Source organism: Symphalangus syndactylus, chromosome 6 (assembly GCF_028878055.3).
Source record: "Symphalangus syndactylus isolate Jambi chromosome 6, NHGRI_mSymSyn1-v2.1_pri, whole genome shotgun sequence".
Taxonomy (NCBI): Eukaryota; Metazoa; Chordata; class Mammalia; order Primates; family Hylobatidae; genus Symphalangus; species Symphalangus syndactylus.
In genome coordinates, this window is record NC_072428.2 from 54,472,275 (window position 1) to 54,482,439 (window position 10,165).

Here is a 10,165-nt window from a genome sequence, read left to right on the forward strand (position 1 = left end):
GACATTCTGGGCAGGTAACAGAGTGTGTATTTATATCAATAGTAACATTTCCTATTGCTAACATAAACGGTGGTCGAACACAACTTTGAATCCAAAACATCCTGTTGGAAAGAAAAGAAAGAGCACATTTATCCTTACCTCCCTCCCCACTGTACTTTTCATATTTACCCTCCCAAATTTTAATTGAACTTTGAGCTACTGCTAATTTTCATAATTCTGAATGTTCCTGTCCTATGGCAGGAGATATCATTTTTGGACTAGGGGCAACAATGCCAGCAGGATTGCATATGATAGGGGCATCAGCTTCCATCTGAATGTATTGTGTATGATTCCATTGCCAGTGATTCCATCAGTTTGTTAAATTTGCTTTACAAGAGGGCCTTCTGGTGCAAATGGTTTAAAAATCCCCTTAGGGGACCAATCAGTGACAATTCCATAGGAATTCTTTTGTAGCACCTCAGCCTTACTTGCTATACAATCTTCTCAAGTCCAAGTATCTACACCTTCAAACCAAACTTTATTTTGCTTACGTTTGAGCTTGTTTGGACGGAATTGCTGAGTTTTAGGGCTGGAATGGTTATATGTTAAACTTTGCCCTGAAATCATTTGTAAAGCAGCCTGTGATTTATTTTTTCCAGGGATTACTGCCAACCAGACTTGTGTGCCAATTTGTAAGCATCCAGTGGCAGGTCCCAGGCATATTGGAAGATATTTATGTGCTATTGATATATTCATTTTCATCCCTTCCTCATTAGAATGCATTGGCCCTTGATTATCTATGGGCTCAGGCATCCAGGTACTGTCATTGGTGTACACCTCAATAACCAGGTCCATCCAACTCACAGACCTAATTAAAGGAGGAAATGGGACATATGCCCAATAAGTAAAATTTTGGGCATATTTTACAGTAGGGAGGCTTCCAGTGGCCTACAGTAGGGAGGCTTATCGCCACAGTGAGTACTGCCAGCATGGCTACCATTAAATTACTAGTTGATTTTGGTTTGTTCTGTGCTCTCAAGCTGTCCTCTGCCATCTGCACCAGCTTCTTGATTTGTCCCCATGTTGGAGGATCCACCTGACGAGTATTCTCAGTTTTCTCTTTTGTCTCTGAGATGTTCATTCATGCCATCACTCATATTGGGAGCTCTGGCTCTTCCCAGAGTCCTCTCTTCCTGGTGTGGCTCATGATAGATCTTCAGATGTTTGGGGGGCACCCACACAGGTACCTGATTTTCACCTGGAGAAACACAAGCAAATCCTCTTCCCCACTTAAGTATCTTTCCTTTTTCCCAGCTTTTTGTGTGAGTATCCCTCCATCATATATCTTGTCCGGCCTTTTTGTTTTCCTTTTGTCCTGTCAAGTGTTGCTCAGCTGCAGTCATGGATTGATCTTTTTGTAAATTTAGAAAATTTAATGTTAATAAAGCTAAGTGTAATTGCATATGCAGTGTTTTATATTCCTGGTCTCCCCCTTTTTGCTTTTGTATTTGAGTTTTTAAGGTATGATTAGCTCTTTCAACTATTGCTTGTCCTTGTGAGTTATATGGAATACCTGTAGTATGGGTAATATTCCATTGTTGAAAAAATGTAGCCATAGCTTTACTACATTACCCTGGGCCGTTATCAGTTTTGATTTTTTCTGGGATTCCCATAACTGCAAAGCAAGATAAAAGATGTCTTTTAACATGAGCTGTAGCTTCTCCTGTTTGACATGTGGCCCAAATAAAATGTGACTAAGTGTCTACTGAAACATGAACAAAGGACAACTTTCCAAAGGCAGGAACATGTGTTACATCCATCTGCCAGATGGAATTTGGAGATAAACCTCTAGGGTTAACTCCTGTTCCTTGATGTGGCAGATGTAAGACTTGGCAGGCAGAGCAATGTTGTACAATTTCTTTAGCCTGTTTCCAAGATAAGCCATATCTGTTTCCAAGGCCTGCAGCATTAGGATGGGTTAAAGAATGGAATGTTTGTGCATCAGTAAAAGCTGCAGAAACCAGTGCATCTTCTGCCCTTTGATTGAATTTGGTTTAAGGGATGGGGAGGTTAGTATGTGCTCTTATATGAGTGATATACAAAGGAGAATGCCTTTGTTGTACTGCTTGTTGTAAAGAATGAAATAAAAGATTGAGTTGATCATCAGTTACATTTTCAGTTAAGGCACATTCAATATTTTGTGTGGCTTGCATCACATAGGCCGAATCAGAAATAATGTTTACTGGCTGTTTAAAGGTTTTTAGTACTGTAATTACAGCCATAAGTTCAGCCCTTTGAGCAGAAGCAAAGTCAGTTTGAAAAACTTGTTGTTGAGGTCCTGCAAATGAGGCCTTTCCATTACTAGATCCATCAGTAAAAACAGTATTGGCCCCTCCAATAGGGGTCTTTTGAGTAGTGGAGGGTAATATCCATGATGTCAATTTTAGAAATTGGAATATTTTGGATTTAGGATAATGATTATCAAGTATACCAATAAAACCAGCTAAATTAACTTGCCATTTCTGGGAGTTAACATAAGCTTGCTGAATTTGTTGTTTATTTAAAGGAACTATAATTTAATTTGGATCATATCCCATTAATTTTGTTGTATACAGCCTTGCTTGACCTATCAGTACAGCAATTTGATCTAAGTACAGAGTAAGTGTTTTCGTTGTATTGTGAGGTAGAAAAAGGCACTCAACTAGATCATCCTGTTGAACAGTAACACCTGTAGTTGAATGTTTAGTAGGAAAATTAAAAACTGTAATGGCTGTAGTAGATCAATTCGAGTCACTTGTGCCTGATGAATTTTTTCTTCAGTTAACTGAAGTTCTTACAATGCTTCTTTGGATAGAGAGCATTTGCTGTTAAGATCAGAATCACCTCATAAGGTAGAAAAGTGGTGAGACATAGCATAAGTAGGAATGCCTAAAGTGGGATGAATCCAATTAATCTCTCCTAATAATTTTTGAAAATCATTTAGAGGGTTTTTTTTTTTGTTTTTTTTTTTTGAGACGGAGTCTCGCTCTGTCTCCCAGGCTGGAGTGCAGTGGCGCAATCTCGGCTCACTGCAAGCTCCGCCTCCCGGGTTCATGCCATTCTCCTGCCTCAGCCTCTCCGAGTAGCTGGGACTACAGGCGCCTGCCACGACGCCTGGCTAATTTTTTTTGTATTTTTAGTAGAGACGGGGTTTCACCGTGGTCTCGATCTCCTGACCTCGTGATCCGCCCGCCTCGGCCTCCCAAAGTGCTGGGATTACAAGCGTGAGCCACCGCGCCCGGCCGTATTTTTTTTTTTTTTTTTTTTTTTTTTTTTTGAGACAGAGTCTCACTTTGTCACCCAGGCTGGAGTGCAGTGGTGCGATCTCAGCTCATGCAAGCTCCGCCTCCTGGATTCATGCCATTCTCCTGCCTCAGCCTCCCTAGTAGCGGGGACTACAGGCACCCACCACCACGCCTGGCTAATTTTTTGTATTTTTAGTAGAGACAGGTTTCACCGTGTTAGCCAGGATGGTCTTGATCTCCTGACCTTGTGATCTGCCCACCTCAGCCTCCCAAAGTGCTGGGATTACAGGCATGAGCCACCACGCCTGGCCTCATTTAGAGTTTTTAAATTATCTCTTTGAATTTGAACCTTTTGAGGCTTAATAGTACTTTGTTCTACTTTCATTCCTAAATATTGAAATAGAGTGGAAGTTTGGATTTTATCGGGGGCTGTGATTAATCCCTCAGCAGTTACAACCTTTTCTGTTCGTAGCATAGTATTAATTCCTCCCTAGTTTCAGCTGCACATAAGATATTATCCATGTAATGGATGATATAACATTTTTTAAACTGTTCTGTAACTGGCTTAAAAACTTTTCTGACATAAGTTGGACAAATAGTTGGGCTATTTAACATGCCTTGTGGAAGTACTTTCCAATAGTATCTATCTGCTGGTTCTTTGTTATTTATGACGGGAACAGTAAAAGCAAATTTTTCATAATCTTGGGTCGTTAAAGGAATGGTAAAAAAGCAATCTTTTAAATCTATCACTATGAGAGGCCAGTATTTAGGAATCATAGTTGGGGAGGGCAGCCCTGGTTGCAGCGCGCCCATGGGTTGAATTACAGCATTAATGGCCCTCAAGTCTGTTAACATTTTCCATTTCCCTGATTTTTTCTTAATGACAAACATAGGAGAATTCCAAGGAGAGAAAGTAGGCTCTATGTGTCCCTTTTGCAATTGTTCTTGCACCAATTTTTTTAAATCCTCCAGTTTTTCTTGTTTCAGTGGCCATTGTTCCACCCAAACCAGTTTGGCAGTTAGCGAAACAAGAGGAATGGGTGCCAGAGGCTCAACAATGGCTGCTCCTAAAATTGATACCCCAATCCAGTTTACTCTGTTTAACCTTTTAGTTCTAAAGTTCTGGTTGTCCATTTTCATTTTTTCCTAGTCCTTTCCCCGGGAGATATCCCATTTTTTTCATCATTTGTTGATTGTTATTACTATATTGATCCATAGGAATAGGTATTTCAGCACCTCATTGTTGCAGTGAGTCCCTTCCTGGCCATCTGGCCCTTGACATGGCAGAATTAAGGAACTTTGAAAAACTTCTGAGGCAGCTCCTACTCCAGCAATACCAATGGATGCCTTTTGTTTGGGCCAATGCTGGGGCCATTGATCTAAAGCAATAATAGAAACATCATCTCCAGTATCTACTAGTCCCTCAAAGTCTTTACCTTGAATGGTTACTGTACAAATAGGTCTTTTGTCAGACACTTGATTAACCCAATAGACAGCCTTTCCTGCTGGATTTGTACTACCAAAGCCTCCCATTCTTTTTACTGTGCTGCTTCCCAGTTTTGTATAAGGTAGAAGTAACAACTGAGCAATTCTTTCTCCTGGGGAAGCAGACCACGGAGTTGAGGAACTGATAACTAGTTGAATTTCTCTGGTATAATCAGAATCAATTATTCCTGTATGTACAGTGACAGCTCTTAAATTTAAACTAGACCTTCCAAGCAATAGACCAACTGTTCCTGAGGGTAAAGGGCCCCTAACTCCCTTGGGGACCTTCTTTGGTGGCTCCCCAGGAAGTAGGGAGACAGGACTTGTGCTGCAGAGGTCTACGGCAGCACTGCCTGCTGTGGTGGGGGACAATTGTTTACGTTTGTAAGGGCGCTGGCTGTGCCAGATACGCCTCGGTTTGTTGAGGGGCCCGAGAGAGGTTGCCCATCTTTGCTAAATTTAGAATGACACTGATTTGCCCAGTGATTTCCCTTTTTATATCGGGGGCAGATACCGGAACCTTTTTTGCTGCTTACTGGTAGTAACATTTGCCTGTTGATTTCCTTTTTTACATTCCTTTTTTGTGTGTCCAAATTGCCCACAATTAAAACAAGAACCTGAGAAACGAGGCATATTTTTTCCGGCTTTTAATCCAGCCATAGCCTGAGCTAAAAGAGTAGCCTTATGTAAGTTACCCCGGATGCCATCACAAGCCTTAATATACTCAGCCAAATGAGGCTTCCCCCTCATAGGTCGAATAGCAGTTTGACATTCTGCATTGGCATTATCATATGCAAGAAGCTTTATTACAACATCTTGAGGTTGTTTTGTCAGTTATGGCTTTATACACAGCCTCCTGGAGCCGAGCAATAAAATCAGTATATGGTTCCTTGTCGGATAGAACTGAAAGATGGATATTTTTCCCCTATAACATTTATTCTTTCCCATGCCCTTAAGCATACAGAGCATAACTGAGCAATGGCAACATCCTCCATTAATGCTTGATTGTCTAATCGACCCCTATTAGGGCTGACCCCCATTAACTGTTCAAAGGACACAGGCACAGGCGGCTCTGCCTGTGTGTTTTCTCTTGCCTGAGTTTGAGCTTCATTAGTCCACCAAGTTTTAAATTGCAAGAGACGGAGTGAGAACAGATTTTGTTAAAGTATCCCAATCACAATAGGTTAATAGTATTAACCTATTGTGTTAAAGTATCCCAATCATAATAGGTTAATAGTATTAACCTATTATCAAGAGCCACATTTTTTAGTAAAGTTCACACAAAAGGAGAATTTGGCCCATATTGACTAATGGCTTGCTTGAATTCCTTTAACAACTTAAGAGGAAAAGTGGCCCAATTAGCTATATTCTGTCCTCCTTGTTGGGTTGTAGTAACTGGAAATTGCCATGCTTCAAGGTGTCCTTCAGCTCTAGCCTTCTGAATAGAATTTTGTATAGCACCACCAATTGCTTCAGATTTTAATGTTGTCACTACAGGAGCAGTAAGTTTTACAGCTGCTTCACTTTCTCACCCATTGGGGGAGAGGGAGGAGGTGGCCATTCGCTTAATTCAGCAGGCGGAGCCGATGGACCAGTAAAATATGTCTTTTTCAGCTTTCCTTTCTTTTCTATGATTTCCTCCGGCTCCTGTGCCTCGCATTCAGAATCTGATGTTAGTTTCTTACACTCATCCTCCTCTTCTTCATCTGAATCTGCCTCATCATCTGAAATGGCTCAAGAGCTGCCTTTATTAACGCCCACACTGACCAAACAGAAACTGGAATTTTGGCTCCATCTTTATATGCCTTTTTAAAATCTCTGCCAGTTCTTTCCCATTTATCCAACTCCATAGTCCCTTGTTCCGGGAGCCATGGGCAGAACGGCTCTACTGTGCTGAAAAGTGTTAATAGACTTTGAGTACTAACTTTCACTCCCCCTCTCCGTAATAAATGCCTTAAGAAATTTAAATAAGCAGAATGTTTGCTTTCATTCTGTCCCATTGTTACCCTGGTTCTTCCAAGCGCCCAGCTTACCCACTGAGCTTCTTTCAGTCGTCCTCGGATGTCCTCTGACAATGCGTCCTCCGCTTCCGCATGCTCTAGCGTTCCTTCACAGGGGTTTTTGTCGCCCCACATTGGGTGCCAGAAATGTTGGAGTGATCAGACCCAACACCAGGCCGTGGGGGCTACGAAGTCTGGCGGAGTCAAAGGAATGAGACAAGATAAGAGTGCATAAAGTGGGTCCAGGGGGCCAACACCAGTATGGAGGCTGCGAAGGCCCTGAGCTCTGGGAGCCCACACTCTTTATTGGTGATCAAACAAAGAAGCAGATGGTGAGGACGTGAGGATGTGGGGGTAGAAAGGAAGTGGGGCATCAAGCGTTTGACCTATAGCTGTGGCGGTTTAGCATTTTCTTTTAAGCATATGGAGTATGCTCTGCTACTCGAGATACTGGAGAACATGTTTTTCTATCTCAAGATAACAATCAATTTACAAACCTGGGACAGCAAGAAGCAAGGAGCCAGCAAGTCTGGACACATTCCAGAGGCCACAAGGGGTTTTATTCCCTGAGCCCTGGATTCCATCCAAGTCACAAGGGGTTTTATGCCCTGGGCTTAGATTGTGGTGTGGCAGGGCAGCCTTCCACCCTTTGGCACAGAGCTTGGTGTTCCAAAGGCCACGAGGGGTTTTAGACCCTGGACCCAGGACATGTTCCAAGACTCTTTTACATTATGTCAGACAAGCAAGTCTTGCCTCAGCCCTTCTAGCAACACATTGCCCCAGTGATAGACCAATGGACAGTAGTCCAGACACCAACCCATGCATATGTGGAAACTTCATATCTAACACAGCAGTCAGTACAGATCGGTGGGAAGACAATGGACAGTTAAATAAATGATCTGGGCAGTTGGATATCTTTTAAAAAAGATACTACCTTGCTCTATATACAAAAAAATAAATTCTAGGTGGGTTAAATATTTAAATGTGAAATGGACTTTTGGAAGATCATATAGGTGAAGATCTTTATGCCCTCACATAAGGAAATATTTCTTGAACTAGACACACACAAAACATATAACCAGAAAGGAAAAGATTGATAAATTTGACTTTAAAAAAGGTGAAAAAAGCTTCAAGTTGAAGAAAGGATATGTATTTCATATTATCAACAAAGAATTTGTTTTCAAAAAACATAAAAAGCCACTAGTCAGTTTTTTTTTTTTTTTTTTTTTGAGACAGAGTTTCGTTCTTGTTGCCCAGGCTAGAGTGCAGTGTCACGATCTCCGCTCACCGCAACCTCTGCCTCCCAGGTTCAAGCAATTCTTCTGCCTCAGCCTCCCAAGTAGCTGGGATTACAGGCATGCACCACCATGTCCAGCTTATTTTGTATTTTTAGTAGAGATGGGGTTTCTCCATGTTGGTCAGGCTGGTCTTGTACTCCTGACCTCAGGTGATCCATCTGCCTTGGCCTCCCCAAGTGCTGGGATTACAGGTGTGAGCCACTATGCCCGGCCTGTCAGTTTGTAAAAAGGATAGTCAAATAGAAAAAAATGGGCAAAAACATAAATAGGTGTTTCACAATGAGGAAAAACAAGTGGCCAATAAGTATGAAAAGATACTCAACCAAGAAATGCAAATTAAAATCCACAATGAGATGCCACTTTATGTCTACTATATTGGCAAACGTTTTAAAACTTGACATCAAGAGTTGGTGAGGGCCAGGAGTGTTGGCTCATGCCCATAATCCCAGCACTTTGGGAAGCTGAGATGGAAGGATCACTTGAGCCCATGAGTTCAAGACCCGTTTGCACGATATGGCAAGACCTCGTCTCTACAAAAAATTTAAAAATTAGCCTGATGTGGTGGTGTGTGCCTGGGTTTCCAGCTACTTGCGAGGCTGAGGCAGGAGGATTGCTTAAGCCCAGGAAGTCAGGGCTGCAGGAGGTTGAGCCATGATTGCACCACTGCACTCCAGCCTGGGCAACAGAGGGAGACCCTGTCTTAAAAAAAAAAAAGCTGGTGAGGATATGGAGCAAAAGAAACTGATACACTGCTGTTGCCAGTGTAAATTAGAAAACCACACCAGAAAACTTTGGCATTGCCTTGCAAAGTGGGCGCATATACCCAAATGTTCATCAACAGAGAGTACTATACAGCCTGTGACAATAAGTCACACACACAAATACCTACCATTTGTATAAATGATACCATTTATATAAAGTTCAAAAATATGAAAAGGTAAATATGTTGCTGCGGATATTTGCAGTGTGGCACTGGAGCTGGCTTGGGAAGAACTGGCAAATGCCACAAACCAGCACACCACTGGGTACAGGCATATGGAGTAAAGCTCTAAAGAAAAGCAAGAGAATTACAAACAGGTAGGGAGGGGCACATCGGGGCAATATTCCTTCAACAAGGAATGTTCTAATGCTGCTCTTTTTCTTCCTAAGAAGAAAAAACAAATAGAAGTTAGCTGGGTTGAGGCGAGGGTCTGTGGTGGGTGGGGTGGGAGGTTCTGAGCAGAGGTAGCAGTAGAGGTGAATGAGGAGAGGGGATGGCTGGTCTGGGCAGTGGCAAGCACTGCAGTCCATTCTGACAAGCAGTGGGTGCGTGTAGGGCAGTGGTGAGAGCTCAAGATGGAAAGGGAGGCACCAGATCACAGAGGGCCTGTGTGCCATGGTAAGCAGTTTGGAGTTCACTCGAAGTAATGAGAAGTGTGGGCTTCGCAGAACAGAGACAAGGCAGGCAGGCCCGCGAGGAAGTTGTTGTGGTCTTGCTGAAAGATGAAGCCAGAGCTGGGCCCTGATTATGAGGAGGAAGAGCAGAGGAGCTGGGCTTGAGAGGTTGTCTAGGAAGCAGAATGGACTGAGCTTGGTGACCAGTTGGATTTGGGATGTGCATGGAAAACAGGGCTCTGCTGTACTCAGAGAGGTGGAGCATAACTCCCTCACTGTAGGGGTGGGCCGCAGAGTGACTGCCTTCCAAAGAGTGCAATACAGCAAGGGGGAAAGGAGGGCCAGGCGCGGTGGCTCACGCCTGTAATCCCAACACTTTAGGAGGCTGAGGTGGGTGGATCATTTGAGGTCAGGAGTTTGAGACCAACCTGGCCAACATGGTGAAACCCCGTCTCTACTAAAAATACAAAAATTAGCCGGGCATGGTGGCGCATGCCTGTAATCTCAGCTACTCGGGAGGCTGAGGCAGGAGAATCGCTGGAACCCGGGAGGCAGAGGTTGCAGTGAGCTGAAATTGTGCCACTGCACTCCAGCCTGGGCGATGGAGTGAGACTCCATCTCAAAAAACAAAAACAAAAACACCGAATTCCAATTGCAGGACATTCTACAAAACACCTGACCATTATTACTTAAACTGTCAAGGTCATCAAAAACATGGAAAGTCTGAGAAACTGTCACAGTCAGG

At 42.9% G+C, this 10,165-nt stretch overlaps 1 protein-coding gene across 1 annotated transcript in view; it reads left to right on the plus strand.

Moving 5' to 3' along the window:
- The window catches only part of PAAF1 (proteasomal ATPase associated factor 1), a 79,019-nt gene that overhangs the window by 60,331 nt on the left and 8,523 nt on the right, over positions 1–10,165 (plus strand). The window lies entirely within an intron of this gene.